This window comes from Microcaecilia unicolor, chromosome 9 (genome assembly GCF_901765095.1).
Source record: "Microcaecilia unicolor chromosome 9, aMicUni1.1, whole genome shotgun sequence".
Classification (NCBI taxonomy): Eukaryota; Metazoa; Chordata; class Amphibia; order Gymnophiona; family Siphonopidae; genus Microcaecilia; species Microcaecilia unicolor.
Window position 1 is genome coordinate 38,624,479 of NC_044039.1, and position 15,797 is coordinate 38,640,275.

Genomic DNA, 15,797 nt, shown 5'->3' on the forward strand with positions numbered 1-15,797 from the left:
AGGGCTTGAGGAAGTCCACCAGGTTCTTTCTCCTCCACAAGTTTATTTGCAGGATGGTCTTGGTAGAATTGAGGTTCCAGAGGTGGTGCTGAGGGGAACCAAGATCATGAGGAAGCTATACTCCCTTCCACAAATGAAGCTGGAGCAGTTGTTTTGCCTGCCCCAAGTGGACGTTCTCTTGACAGCAGTGACTAGGAAGACCACCATCCCAGGGTAGGATGGCATATCCTTGAAGGATTTGCAGGACTGGAAATTGGAGGTAATTCCAAAGCAGGTGTTTGCATCTTCAGTGCTGGGAGTTCAGGTGGCAATCTATGGACAAGTACATGGCCTAGGCTTCTTCAGTGGACACAGCAACTTCTGGAATCTTTAAAGACAGCACATCTGGAATCTGGGGCTGTACATGATACTATACATGATATTGTTCAGATAGGAACCAGGTCAGTGGCCTCTGGTGCTTGCGCCAAAGGAAGCTTTGGCTTCACCACTGGTCATTTAATTCAGCCTCCAAGCATGGTTCTGCAAGCTTAATTTTGGAGGAGATTTTTTTTTGCTTGAGGAAGATGTCAAAAAGGAGAGAAAGAAGTAGGTGTTCAAGGCATTGACATGATGTTATAATTATGGCCTCTAGAAAGCTCCCCTTAGGTTTTTCTGCCTTGGCTGCTTATCAGCAGGGTTCTGAACAGGATTTTCAGGCACTTTTATCTGGTGAATGCAAACAAGAGGCAAAATAACACACAAGTGATCACACAATAGCTCAGCCTGGAGAAACGGGAAAAGCACAACAGATGCCAAAAAAAACCCAGGAAAACACCAGTATGGCAACAGAAAACTTTATTGGAGAAACCAGAAGTGGCCATGTTTCAGCAGACGCCTGTATCAGGGTAACAACTGCTAAAACTAAAAACATAAATGATAAAACCAGTAAATCAAAATCAAGCCAAATTGGTGATAGAACAATACTCAAAGCATTTTTAAAAACTAAGTATTCAAGTACATTATATGGGACTTTATATTACATAAATAAGTACAAGATGGTAAAAACATTGTTTACAAAATGAGATAAAAGCGACTCTAAAATATCAATCAGTGTAAGAAAAACTAAGGAGCCCTTTTACAAAGCAGCGGTAAGCCCAACAGGCTTACTGCACGCTAAAATTGAACTTCCACTGGCGCAATGCGGCCACCAGTGGTAGTTCCGGGTTGAGCACTCACCATTGCCGGTGTTCCTCAGAAATTTTTTTTGTCTAGCGCGGCACTAAACTGGCAGTAATTGGGCATCGCCGCACACTGCCTAGTTATCACTGGGTTACCATGGAAACTCTTACTGCCACCTCAATGGGTGGCGGTAAGTGCTCCCCACCACATGGCCATGCGGTAAGAGTTATCTTACCGCATGGCCATTTTTTGGGAGTGGGGCTTTTTACCCTCTGAGGTAAAAAGGGCCCTGGCACATGGGGAAAACCGCCTCCGTCGCCACCGCAGGGCCCTTTTTCCCGCAGCTTAGTAAAAGGACCCCTTAATGTTAAAATGGAGATTTGCCAAGTAGCAAATCCAGGGAAGTAAAAGAATTAAAACCATCACTAGGGCTCCAATGCTCAGAAGAAAATGCGAGTGCTAGAGGCCATTAGCGCTGGACTAGTGCCCACATTTACACAGCAGGATGATCAGAAGCTGAAAACAAAGAGTGCGGGAAGGAACACTGCAAACAGCATGCAAATATAGGCAGAAACATGTACATTAGGTAATTTCCTATTCCTGTCCAATGATCAGAGAAGAGCGCACTTCACAAGAGTGCTCCTACCGCTGTAATTCCAATGCCAGCTCGGAACTGGCATTATAGTGTCTGGGACATAGAAATTCTACTGAAATTTGCACACAGGCCTGCCAATATTTTAAACTTGTGCTGTTTTTGGTTGATTGATTCTTCGCATGGAAATGTGGTTCTGGTTCCATGATTGCGAGCCTGCACAATGCCTCAGAGACCTCTATCTCACCTTGAAAATATATCATTTGACCGGTTGTCTAGGCCATTGAAAAATGCTGGGACCTCTTTGCTCCGATGCTGCTCGTATGACTCTCCTTTCGGCCATTGCAGACACTGATCAAGTTCAAACTAGTTCTGTGTAAGAAATTCATGGGGGGAAGTGGAGAGAGGGAGGCCAATATTCATGTACTGGGTACACACCCCCCTCCTTACTTCCCAATGCTCAACACTAACAATGTGCTAAATTTGCATGCCATTAGCACTGAGCATTGGGACATTCATTTACCGCAGTGTAACGGCAGTATTTTGAGCATCTGGCCCTTGGTGTTAGGACTATGCTTAGGGAATGAATGGATAAATTCTCAAAAAGTTGCTGAAATTTTGGTGCCGAGATGATATGCACTAAGCATAAATTCTATGTTTAAATCTGTTTATTAACAAAGAACTTCAACAGCATGTACATAAGATTCCGTCAAGATACATCACCCAACATGGGTCGCATCTATCCATCTTTTATCTAGTTTCCATAAATTTTAATACCATTTCCTCCCCAGCTAACCCAGCATCCCTCCCCTCTATCCCTCCGCACCCCTTCCCCCTTCCCTGTCCCTCCCCCTCCTAATCTATTTATCCTCTCATTCCTTCCCCTTCCCTAGTACACCCAGCGTCAGTCACAAATGTCCAACAGAGATAGTCTCTAAGTCATCATCTATTCAATAAACGACTCCGTGCAGCCGGTGTCATAGTGTTCAGAAATGGGCTCCAACAACGCTGCCATCCCTCATCTTTCGCTGACGAGAAGTTTTTAATGGCTACTCGCTCTGTGCGTATCAAGTCAATTATACGTAATCTCCATTGTTGAAGTGTAGGTTGCCTGTTAGTTGTCCATTCCACTAGGATGCATTGTTTTGCGATTATAACTGATTTCCTCAGAAAAACTTTCAACCCCTTTGGGCTAGGAGATGGAAGTTTAAAACATCCAAACAATAGCCTGGCATCCTCTTGCCATGTCACCTGCCATAGTCCAGATATTTGGGCTGCCAATGCCTTTTCAGAATGTCTTTATGCCGACGCAGAACCACATCATGTGGCCTAGCTTTGCTCCTTCCGCCCTGCATTTTGGGCACGACCCCCATGGAGAGGCCCCATGTGGAATGCCCTTCTCGGGGCTATGTACATCCGTAAGGCAAGTTTATTTTGTAGTTCCCAATGAGTCGAGTAGGCCGTGACCCTGCGGATGGACAACTCATCTGCTCTTTCAACTCATCTGCGGTCAACTCTAGTTGCAAGTCTTTTTTCCAAGTTAGGGCTAACTGCACATAGTTTATCTCCGGGAGAGTGTCTTTGATATGATGATGATGAAAGGTCAGAGAAATCCGCACTTGCGCCTCCAGAGAGTAAGCCGCTGACAATTCTTCTTGGACGTCTTCCATTAAATCTGTCCAGGGGAGCGTGTGAATATAATGTTACAACTGGGTATAGTGAAACACATCTTTCGAGGGAATTGAGTATTCTACTTGCAACTCTGAAAAGGATTTAAGTTTCCCCTCCAGTGTCAAGACATGTAAAAGATATACTATCCCTTGTCGCCTCCAGCTCATAAAAGCCGGGTAAAGGCAACCTGGTTGAAACCGTGGATTCTGCGCAATAGAAAGAAATGGTGTCACTTTTGTTGAAAATTGGTGAAGCCAGCAAATCCACTGCCAGGTGGCCTTTGCAGAACTCATTATTCCTGTGATTTTTAGAATGTTTGGTATCTCCCCTCCCGCCGTGTGTAAACAGTTACTAAAATGCACTTCTGGGAGAAGTTGTAATTCCAATTCAGTGTTGGAGAACTCTGATTGGGAGCGGAACCAGTCGTTGATATGTCTCATGCCACTAGCAACAGTAATGTTCTTCATACTGATTAGTCCCAACCCACCATATTCCACCGGTGTATACAAGGTTTGAAGGGGCAGGCGTGCTCTTTTCCCTTTCCAGAGAAATTGTCTTAACATGCTGTGTAGCATTCTCTCCTCCCTGCGTTTTAACACCAAAGGCAACATCTGAAATATATATAGCCACTTGGGGATTATAAACATATTATATACTGCTATTCTACCCAATAAGTTCAGTGGGAGAGATTCCCACCACAGAGCCTCTGTCGTGTGTCTTTCAGTAGTAACCGGATATTCTGCATGTACAGTTGCGTCAAATCTGCTGGTATCAATACTCCCAGATATTTCAACACCCTGTCCGCCCATTGGAAGGGGAACCCCCCCCCCCCCCCCCCGTGTCATGGACCCCTGGGTCCCCTCCTACAGCCATGGCCTGGGACTTGTCAAGGTTCAGTGAGAAGCCGGCCACACGCTTATAATCCTCCAAAATTGTCAATAATGGGCCCACCGATCGCTTTATGTCTGAGATGATTACCAGCAAATCATCTGCATATGCCAAGTTCTTGATATGGTGTCCCACTACCTGCACTCCCTTCACTGCCCCAGTGCTATGTATGTGCCTAAGCAAGGGTTCCAGAGACAGCACAAACAGTAAGGGGGACAGTGGGCATCCCTGTCTATGTCAAACCCAGGTGCCAAGATGCCATTAGCTAGTACCGCCGCAAGTGGACGTTCATATAATGTTTTAATAGCCTTCTGAAACCAACCACTAAACCCCATATGTGTTAACGTTTGAAAAAGGAAGTCCCAGCTGACTCTGTCAAAAGCCTTTTCGGCATCTAAACTTAACAACATAGCGGGACCTCCTTATGCCATCGCCACCAATAGTTTCCTGACGTTTCGGACTGAGTGTTGAGTTCTGACAAAGCCAGCCTGGTCTGGTCCAATCAATCTGGGCAGGATGGGCGCCAGCCGTTCTGCCAGAGTCTTTGCTATCAATTTCGTGTCAACATTCAGCAAAGATATCAGTCTATAAGACTCGGCCAGTTCTTTTAGCTTGTTCGGCTTGGGTATTAGGGTTATAGTTGCAGAATTGGCATAAAGGGGGAATGTACCAACATCTATTACATCTTCAAAATATGCGAGCAATGCCCCTATGGCCCTAGGCGGCAGCATTTTGTAATATTCCCCTGAGAACCCATCGGGCCCGGGAGCTGAGTGCAATTTTAACTTTTTGATCGTGGCTTGTACCTCCCTGAAGGTCAACGGGGCATTCAAGGCCTCCATCTCTAACTCAGTTAAGGTTGGTAAGTCAGCCTGTGCCAGGTATTGTGCAATTTCTTGTGGGCCTCCCACTGCCTCCCGGCTGTATAGGGAAGCAAAATGTGTGCTGAAAATATGTGCAATCTCTGCCGGGTTGTTTGTTGTCTTACCCGATTTATCTTTAAGTGCATCTATCATTCTAGGACCTCACCAGGTTTTTATGACCCGAGCTAACATCCATCCCGGCTTATTACCATATCTGTGCAGCTTATATTTCCTATATATTAAAGAGCGTGTTTCTTTTTTGTGCAACAAGGTATTGAGTGACACTTGGGTTGCCTTTAAGTTTTCTAATGTCTGCACACTAGGGCATTGGATATGTGCTTGCTTGGCTTTTTTCAATTGCTGTTCTAGGAGCAATATACTAGCGGCTGTACATTTTTTCTTTAAGCTAACATAGGCAATAACATCTCCTCTAAGTATGGCCTTAGAGGCAGACCAATACAATTCTAACCTATCTTCCTGTTGGGTATTATTGAGCATATAGTCGCTCCATTTCACCACTATATACTTTTGAAACTGCTGATCTGTATACAAGTATGGTGGAAATCTCCAGTGTGTCCCCCCTTCTTTATCTGTGTTAGCTTCAACCTCAATCCACACTGGGGCGTGATCCGAAATCTCTTCCAGGCCTATCACTGACTTGTGCACTCTATCAAACAAGTTGCGGGTGACAAGTATGTAATCCAGCCGAGCTTGCGTCCCATGGGCCCGGGAGCAATGTGTGTAATCTATGTTGGTCGGGTGAAGGGCTCTCCATGCATCAACCAAGTCTAGTGTTTGTACTATTGTGGATAGGGTATTTTGTCTATATCCCCGGTAATGCATGGAGGCGGGGTTCGAACAATCCGAGTCGGGGTCCATAATGAAGTTTAGATCTCCTACCAGGAACATTGGAGCCCCCCCATGCTGGTAACACAGTTTGAGGATAGATTGGTAGAATTCTGGGTCCGATTTGTTAGGGCCATATACCACCAACAAATGTAGTCCCAACCCCTGAAGCCAGAGCTTAAGAAGTATGTAATGTCCCTGTGTGTCTATAGCTATTAAAGAGGCTCTGTAGGATAGGCCCTTCCTAAATAAAATGGCCACTCCGCCTCTTCTCCCGGCCGAGGGGCTGCCGAAGACTTCACCCACCCAGGTTCTTCTCAATTTGCTATGTTCTATATCAGAAAGGCGGGTCTCTTGCAGACATGCGACATCAGTGCCATGCCTATTCAGAGCCTGCAATATCTTAGCCCGCTTTATGGGTGAGGTTACCCCTCCCACATTCCATGTAATTATGCGCACCGGCATTATCTCAACCGCACAAATTCTATAACAGCAGTTGTGTGTGCAACTGGCATTGTAGAATACTAGCTTAAGTCTGCATTTATGCACCTAACTTTAAGCACAAACACTTACAGCAGCTCACTAGCTGGCGTAAATGCTCTCACATAACTGTAGATAACTCCACAAGCTGAAGGACCAGTACTCAAACAGTAGAATATCTTAATCACAAATATGCATATAACCGAGCAATATATAAACTGTGTCGCTCAGCCTCAGGGGCGTAGCCAGACAACAGATTTTGGGTGGGCCCAGACAAGAAGTGGGTGGGCACCAAGTGTTCTCCCCTTCACCCACCACCAAAAAAAAAAATCTCAGCTGGCGGGAAAACGCTTCTTTCCACCTTAGCAGTCTGCAGTAGGCACGCGCTGAAAACTGAGCATGCACAAGTGCTGGTATCGTGGAGAATAGGGTTTTCATTACCATCAGGGGGAAGTCTTCAGCTGGCGGAGCTTGGGATCCCCACCTGCTACCACTAATACGTGTGCTACTGTTGGGTGGGCCTGATCCCTAATTAGGTGGGCACCGGCCCACCCAGGCCCACCTGTGGCTATGCCACTGGTGTTGCTTGATCATTTAACCACATATTTTTTTCAAAACTTTTTTAAGGGCTCCTCAGAATATATGGCATACTCAAAGCAAAAAGTGCTTCTTTTAATGCTGGGGTAGCCCTTCCTCACTGGTTCCAATTTTTATATAAACACATCTTCTTGTGCAAAACTTAAAGTCAAATATATTTTGCATTAGAATATTTTTCCAGTCACTTATCTTAGAATTGCTGTTCCCAAACTGCTACTGAAGCATTTGTCACTGAAATTGGGCCCGCTGCCAAAGTGGCCAGGTTTCAGTTTCTTCATCAGGGTAGCAGTCCAAGATATAGCAATTCTTTAGTTGCTTGTAAAAAGAATCACTATGATGTATCTCGAATTGCTATCCTGACGAGTAAACTGAAACTGCAAAATAGATATTTTGCAGTTTGATGTGCTGAGAATGCAGATTTGTCCTACCTTTGCAGGTCAGTTGATAAGGTGCTTTATGCTATGTTCAGCTTTTATGTTACCTTTCATGCACCAATGTATTCTGTTAATCATTTAGGGGCCCTTTTACAAAGCCATGGTAGAGCTACCTTGGCGTTGTCGCTCGTCAATCCAGCACTACCACTGTCCCACAGCAGAAGCCGGCGATAGTGCCACCCCCAGCGCATGCCATTTCCAGCATGACCAGAAATATTTTTATTTTTACCGCCAGGTTAGTGCAGGAGCCCTTACCACCTCCTAAATAGAAGGCGGTAAGGACTCCTCCAGGAAATGGCCACATGGCAGGCTTGCACTTACTGCGCAGCCATTTCCTTTAAAAAAAAAACACCACTGCAGTAAAAGGGGCCTCTGCATGCCACAAATCCACGCGCCAATGCTACCGCAGGGCATCTTTTACCACAGCTTTATAAAAGGAGCCTTAATGGCCTTCCTATGGCTACATTTATTTTTATAGCAATAGTTATTTTATTTTATTTTATATATGTTTATTTTGATCACTTTGTTATTTGTGTAATTTTCATTATTTTATAGATTTTTATGCATATTTATTTATTTAGATTTTGCTCACACTGTTGTCAGTAGTAATTCAAGGTGAGTTACATTCAGGTACATTGGGCATATGTGTAACCCCTGACACAGATACTAATACCAAAAAATCCTACAGTCTCTGGTATAAAAGGTAAAATTATGTATCATACCTGATAATTTTCTTTCCATTAATCATAGCTGATCAATCCATAGACTGGTGGGTTGTGTCTATCTACCAGCAGGTGGAGATAGAGAGCAATCCTTTTGCCTCCCTATATGTGGTCATGTGCTGCTGGAAACTCCTCAGTATGTCATTATCAAAGCTCCATCCGCAGGACTCAGCACTTAGAGAATTACACCCACAAGGGACACTCTGCCCAGCTCACCACCGCCGAAACGGGGGAGGGGAATTAACCCAGCTCATCCCCACACAAGTGGGGGAGGGGAATCCGTCCAGCTCATCCCCGCGGAGCGGGGGGGGGACACCACCCCGCCGATGCGGGGGATCTGGCTTATCCTGCAACCGCAACCGTGGGAGGAGCTGACTGACCCTAACACCGCCGAAGCGGGAGGGGTACAAAGCTGCCCTACAGCCGCATGAAGCGGGAGGGAGCGCCGGCAGAATTTAGGTCTCAATCCAGCCCCGTAAAACGGAGGGGAGAGGAATGCAGCAGCTCACTGTAACACAAAATCGTCTCAACTCCTGAAGAATCCAATTGAAAAAACTTGAACACGAAGTCCTCCTGAACAGGAACTGAAGACTAAACTTGAACCTGAAATGCAACCAGAATAAAAACAGTACAGATATCTGGGAGGGGCTATGGATTGATCAGCTATGATTAATGGAAAGAAAATTATCAGGTATGATACATAATTTTATCTCCGTAGAAATAAAAGGTCCAAAATTTCCACAAAAGTTGTGTTTCCACCTGTTTTCCTTTTGTGACATAATTTTATCTTCCATATCATCATGCTGATCAATCCATAGACTGGTGGGATGTACCGAAGCAGTACTCACCCAGGGCGGGGCATAGAAATCCCTGACCGCAACACGGAAGCTCCAAACCGGGCCTCCGCCCGAGCAGCCACAGTCAAGCGGTAATGCCTGGAGAAGGTATGAGCCGATGCCCAAGTTGCCGCCTTGCAAATCTCTTCCAAGGAGACGGACCCGGCCTCTGCCATCGAGGCCGCCTGAGCTCTAGTGGCGTGAGCCTTCAGCCGGATAGGCGGCACCTTCCCCGCGGCCACATAAGCCCCTGCAATGGCTTCCTTGACCCATCTTGCCACTGTAGGCTTAGCAGCCTGCAGACCCTTACGAGGACCTGCAAACAGGACAAACAGATGATCCGACTTCTGGAAATCATTGGTCACTTCCAAGTATCTGATGATGACCCGTCTCACATCTAGATATTTGAGAGCAGAGTACTCCTCTGGGTAGTCCTCCCTACGAAAGGATGGGAGACAGAGCTGCTGATTCACATGGAAGCGAGAAACAATCTTGGGCAGGAAGGAAGGCACTGTGCGAATAGACACTCCTGCCTCAGTGAACTGCAGAAAGGGTTCTCGACATGATAGCGCCTGGAGCTCGGAAACTCTTCTGGCTGAAGTGATAGCCACCAAAAAGACTGCTTTCAACGTCAGGTCTTTCAGAGATGCCCTCGACAAGAGTTCAAAAGGCGGCTTCTGCAAGACTCTTAGCACCAGATTGAGATTCCACGCAGGTACCACTGAGTGCAGAGGAGGGCGCAGGTGATTAACTCCCTTGAGAAAGCGCACCACATCTGGCTACGAAGCCAGGGAAGCACCCTTCAGGCGGCCCCTGAAGCAAGCCAGAGCCGCTACCTGGACTTTAAGGGAACTGATCAACAGGCCTTTCTCCAGACCTTCTTGCAGGAACGCCAACACTGAAGAAATTGGAGCAGTGAAGGGAGAAAGTGAGCCTGCCTCACACCACGATGCAAAGGTACGCCAAACCCTGGCATAAGCAGTAGAAGTAGAGCGCTTCCTCGCTCTCAGCATAGTGGCGATGACCTTGTCTGAGAAGCCCTTCTTCCTCAGACGCTGCCGCTCAATAGCCAGGCCATAAGACCAAAGGGGGAGGGATCCTCCATCACCAGGGGACCCTGATGCAACAGGCCCTGCTCCGCTGGCAGCCGCAGAGGGCCGTCCACTGAGAGCCTGATCAAGTCCGCATACCAGGGACGTCTGGGCCAGTCCGGACCCACCAGGATCACCCGGCCCGGATGCTTTGCCACCCGGTCTAGCACCCTGCCCAACATGGGCCAGGGCGGGAACACGTAGAGAAGCTCCTGTGTCAGCCACTGTTGGAGAAGAGCATTTACTCCCAGAGCTCGAGGGACCGGTCCTCTGCTGAAAAAACGCGGGACTTGGCAATTGGCCGATGACGCCATCAGATCTAGGCTCGGCTGGCCCCAGCGCTTCGTGATGTCCAAGAACACCTGAGCAGATAGCTGCCACTCTCCGGGATCCAAGGTATGGCGACTGAGAAAGTCCGCCTTGACATTCATGACTCCCGCAATGTGGGCCACCGATAGCTGTTCCAGGTTCGCTTCCGCCCACTGGCATAGATTCATGGCCTCCTGGGCTAGAGGGGCGCTCTTGGTACCTCCCTGGCAATTGACATAGGCCACAGCCGTGGCATTGTCCGACAGGACCCGTACTGGCTTCAACGCCAGTATCGGGAGAAACTCCAAAAGGGCCAATCGAATGGCTCTGAGTTCCAGGAGGTTGATAGACCACTTTGCCTCTGCAGGAGACCAGAGCCCCTGCGCTGTCCTTCCCAAGCAGTGGGCTCCCCAGCCCGTCAAATAGGCGTCCATCGTGATGACAACCCACTCCGGGGTCCAAAGAGGCATTCCTGCGGACAGCTTGTCTGTCCTCAGCCACCAGCTCAGCGCCTTGTGCACCGCTGGATCCAAGGGAAGGCGCACAGCGTAATCCTCCGACACTGGAGTCCATCGCTGCAGCAGAGAGTGCTGTAGAGGTCTCATATGGGCCCTGGCCCAGGGCACTACTTCCATCGTGGCCGTCATAGAGCCCAACAGCTGCACATAGTCCCAAGCCCGAAGAAGAGAGGCTACTAGGAACTGGTCCACCTGAGCCTGAAGCTTGACAATCCGATTGTCTGGCAGGAACACTCTGCCCACTTGGGTGTCGAAACGAACTCCCAAATACTCCAGGGACTGAGTCGGGCGCAGCTGGCTTTTCTCCCAGTTGATGATCCACCCCAGGGAGCTCAAAAGAGCAATCACCTGGTCTGTAGCTCTGCCGCACTCTGCATAAGAGGGGGCTCGGATCAACCAGTCGTCCAGATAAGGATGGACTTGTACTCCTTCCTTGCGTAGGAAGGCCGCGATGACCACCATTACTTTGGAGAAGGTCTGCGGAGCAGTAGCCAACCCGAATGGGAGGGCTCTGAACTGGAAGTGTCGGCCCAGGACTGCAAAACGCAGAAAGCGTTGATGAGGAGGCCAGATGGGAATATGCAAGTAAGCTTCCTTGATGTCCAAGGATGCCAGGAACTCCCCTGCCTTCACTGCCGCTATAACAGAGCGGAGAGTCTCCATTCGGAAGTGTCGAACTTTCAAGGCCCGATTGACCCCTTTGAGGTCGAGGATAGGCCGTACAGAACCTCCTTTCTTTGGTACCACAAAGTAAATGGAGTAACGTCCCTTGCCAAGCTGATCTTCTGGCACTGGAACGACCGCACCCAGGTGGATTAGATTGTCCAAAGTCTGCTGCACTGCCACAGCTTTGACCGGAGACTTGCAGGGAGAGAGTACAAACCCGTCTCTTAAGGGTCAGCAGAACTCTAGCTTGTAGCTGTCTCTGATGACTTCCAGCACCCACGCGTCTGAAGTTACCCTGGTCCACTCGCTCAGAAACAAAGATAGGCGTCCTCCAATCTGCTCTGAGCCATGGACCAGGGCCCCGTCATTGGGTACGAGACCCTGGGGGAGGACCGGAGGACGCATCTCCGGGATGGCGGTCTCTGCGAAAGGAATGCTGCTTGGGGGAGAAGTTCCTTTTGAAGGAAGAGGAGGCAGAGGAGCTCGACTTGCCCGTGCGATACCGACAGGCTTCCTGAAACCATCCTTTGGAGGGACCGGGGCGGGCACCACTGGCCCGAGCCCTGACCTCCGGTAACCTCTTGCCTTTAGACGTGCCGAGATCGGTCACAATCTTGTCCAGCTCGACCCCAAAGAGCAGCTTGCCTTTAAAAGGCAACTTAGCCAGGCGAGACTTAGAGGCGTGGTCAGCAGACCAATGCTTCAGCCAAAGCCAGCGCCGTGCAGAGACTGTCTGAGCCATACCTTTTGCCGAGGCTCTTAAGACATCATACAGCAAGTCTGCCAAGTAGGCCAAGCCCGATTCCAGGGCCGGCCAATCAGCCCTCAAGGAAGGATCCGAGGGAGAAGCCCGCTGCACAATCGTCAGGCACGCTCTGGCCACATAGGAGCCGCAAACTGAAGCCTGCAAACTTAAAGCAGCCGCCTCGAAGGATGACTTTAAAGCCACCTCCAATCTTCTGTCTTGGGCGTCCTTTAGGGCCGTGCCACCTTCCACCGGCAACGCCGTTTTCGTAGTCACCGCAGTGATTAAAGAATCCACGGTAGGCCAAAGAAAGGCCTCCCGCTCACCTTCAGGGAGAGGATAGAGGTGGGACATAGCCCTAGCCACTTTAAGGCTCGCTTCTGGGAAATCCCATTGAGCCGAAATCAAGGTGTGCATGGCTTCATGCTCGTGGAAGGTTCTAGGCGGGCGCTTCGTCCCCAGCATAATGGCAGAGCCAGCAGAGGATGAGGGAGAGACGTCCTCCGGAGAGGAAATCTTCAAAATGCTCATGGCCTGCACTAACAGGTTGGGCAAATCCTCTGAGCGAAAAATCCGCGCTGCAGAGGGGTCATCCGCTCCATCCGAGCGGGAATCCGTCTCCTCCAAGGAATCCCCAAAGGACCATTGGGAGAACTCAGATACGCTGCCCTCATCTACATCAGAGGAGACCGAGTCCTCTATCTGGAAATCCACCCGAGGGCGTTTGCTTCCGAAGGCCTCAACCCCTTTATCAGACAGGGGAGCAGGGGCAGCGTTTTGCATAAGAAAAGCCTGATGCAGCAGCAAAATGAACTCAGGGGAGAACCCCCCCGAACTGTGCACTTCTGCAGCTTGGGCCACGGCCCTAGACGCACCCTCAACCGGCGCTCGCAAGAGCGGGGGAGAAACGTGCTGTGCATCCAAAATGGCATCCGGCGCAAAACTCCGAGAAGGAGCCACGCGGGAAGAACGGCGCTTAACTTTGGCCGCTTTCTTACCGTCGCCCGAATCAAGGGCGACCATAGTATTAACGTCTCCCAGCTCGAGGGCGGCCCAAGAAGAAGCCGTCCGAGCAGAGTGGCCGGCCAACATGGAGTGGGCGAGCAGCGGGGGATGGGCGCTTATGGCGGGAAAAACCGCCGACCGGAGGAAGAACCGGGACACTGACCGGACTCCAAACTGATATCCAACAAAGGCGATTCAGGCTTTGAAACCCCCGCATCCCCGCTAGATACACACACGTGGTCCGGGGAGCGAATCTTCGCGCCCTCGCCCTCCGACGCCGTAAGCCACATGGAGACCGAATGGGGAACCCCCTGCCCGCTATAACAAGGTAAAATTACCTGCTTCTCGCTCCGAGCTGTAACGAACTGGTGTCCCAGTGAGCAGCTGCAATAAACGCTGATATAAACGTTGAAATAAACGTCCTTAAAGGACGTCCAAAAAAAATTTTTTTTTTAACGGAGGCAGCGGGAGGGGGGAGAAAAGGAGGGACCTGGCACCACCAGATTTGCACTTGCTCAAGAAGAGCCCTCAACCCCAGGTACTCAACAAAACCTAAGAATTAGGCTTGGAGACCTAGCCAGAGCTGCTGCTGTGTGTGACCACCACCTGCTGAGATAGAGAACATACTGAGGAGTTTCCTGCAGCACATGACCACATATAGGGAGGCAAAAGGATTCTATCTCCACCTGCTGGTAGATGAACACAACCCAACAGTCTATGGATTGATCAGCATGATGATATGGAATGTACAATACTAAATATCCAAACCAGGACACAAGTTGCCGAAACTCAAAAGTTGTTCAAACTCAAATGCACTGCAAAGGCTACCCACACCATATCAAACATATAAATTGCGAGTGACCGTACTCACCCGCAAATGCATAGTAGAGACTTCCCTCTCTGTCCCGCCCCCGCGTCAATACGTGATGACGGGGGCGGGAGAGGGAAACTGCGCGAAGGGGAGGGAGGGAACCGCCGAGGTCGCTACCGCTCCCCCCGAGGTCGCTACCGCTCCCCCCGAGGTCGCCGCTGCTGCTCCCCCCACCCAGAGTTGCTGCCGCTGCCCCCTCCACCCGGCCCGGGCCCTCTCTTTGCTATTGAACTTACAGCGCCGAAAACGCAGCAGGCAGATCAGCTGAGCTCCCGTCGTCCTTCCTTCCCTGCTTGTGTCCTGCCCTCGCCGACGTTACGGCACACGAGGGCGGGACACAGGCAGAGAAGGAAGGCCGACGGGAGCTCAGCTGATCTGCCTGCTGTGGTTTCGGCGCTGTAAGTTCAGTGGCGAACAGAGGGCCCAGCCCGGGTGGAGGGGCAGCAGCGGTGACTCCGGGGGGGGGGGGGGAAGGGGCGGCGGCGACCTTGGGGGGGAGGGGGAGGGAGGGAGGGGAGGGCAGGAGAAATGCTGGACATGGGAGGTATCAGAAGGAGGGGGGCCTTGGAGCTGGGAGGGAGGGGGGCCTTGGAGCTTGGAGGGAGGGACGGAGGGGGGCCTTGGAGCTGGGAGGGGGGAGGGACAGAGGGCCCTTGGAGCTGGGAGGGAGGGACAGAGGGCCTTGGAGCTGGCAGGGAAGGAGGGAGGATGCTGGACATGGGAGGTCAGAAGGAGGGGGGCCTTGGAGCTGGGAGGGAGGGACAGATGGGGACCTTCGAGCTGGCTGGGAGGGACGGAAAGGGGCCCTTGGAGCTGGGAGGGAATGGGGCCTTGGAACTGGGATGGCAGGCAGGGGGCCTTGGAGCTGGGAGAGGGGGCCCTTGGAGCTGGGAGGGAATGGGGCCCTTGGAGCTGGGAGGGAGGGCAGGGGGCCTTGGAGCTGGGGGGGAGGGAGGCCTTGGAGCTGGGGGGGGAGGGACTGGGGCCTTGGAGCTGGGAGAGAGGGACGGAGGGGGGCCTTGGAGCTGGCAGGGAAGGAGGGAGGGCAGGGGGCCTTGCAGCGGTGAGGGGAGGGGACCTTGGAAAACCCCCATACCAATACTCGTCCGTTTTAATGGGCTTAACGGCTAGTTAGTATATATTTCAAAAAATTTTTATGTGAATACCCTCAGAATTTCCACTCATTGCTGCAAGTGATGATATCACTGCCTGGTGGTTCAGCACTTCGTTCATCGGGTAATTCTTTTTGTATATTTTGTGATGCTGATCAGGTGATGTTAATCCTCCATTCACCTGCTATAAAATGTAATATACATATATATATAAACAGTAGCCAATGCTGCTAATATAATCAACGAATTCACATGCACTTATCTTGTAATCCATGAAAGCTCCGTCTTGTGTGAGTCAAAAAATATTCTTCAACAGCCTCCCCCTATAAAGACACCCGACACCACTGGTTTCAAAGATATGAGGTTGAGACAAGGACGGAAGGAAGTCAGTGG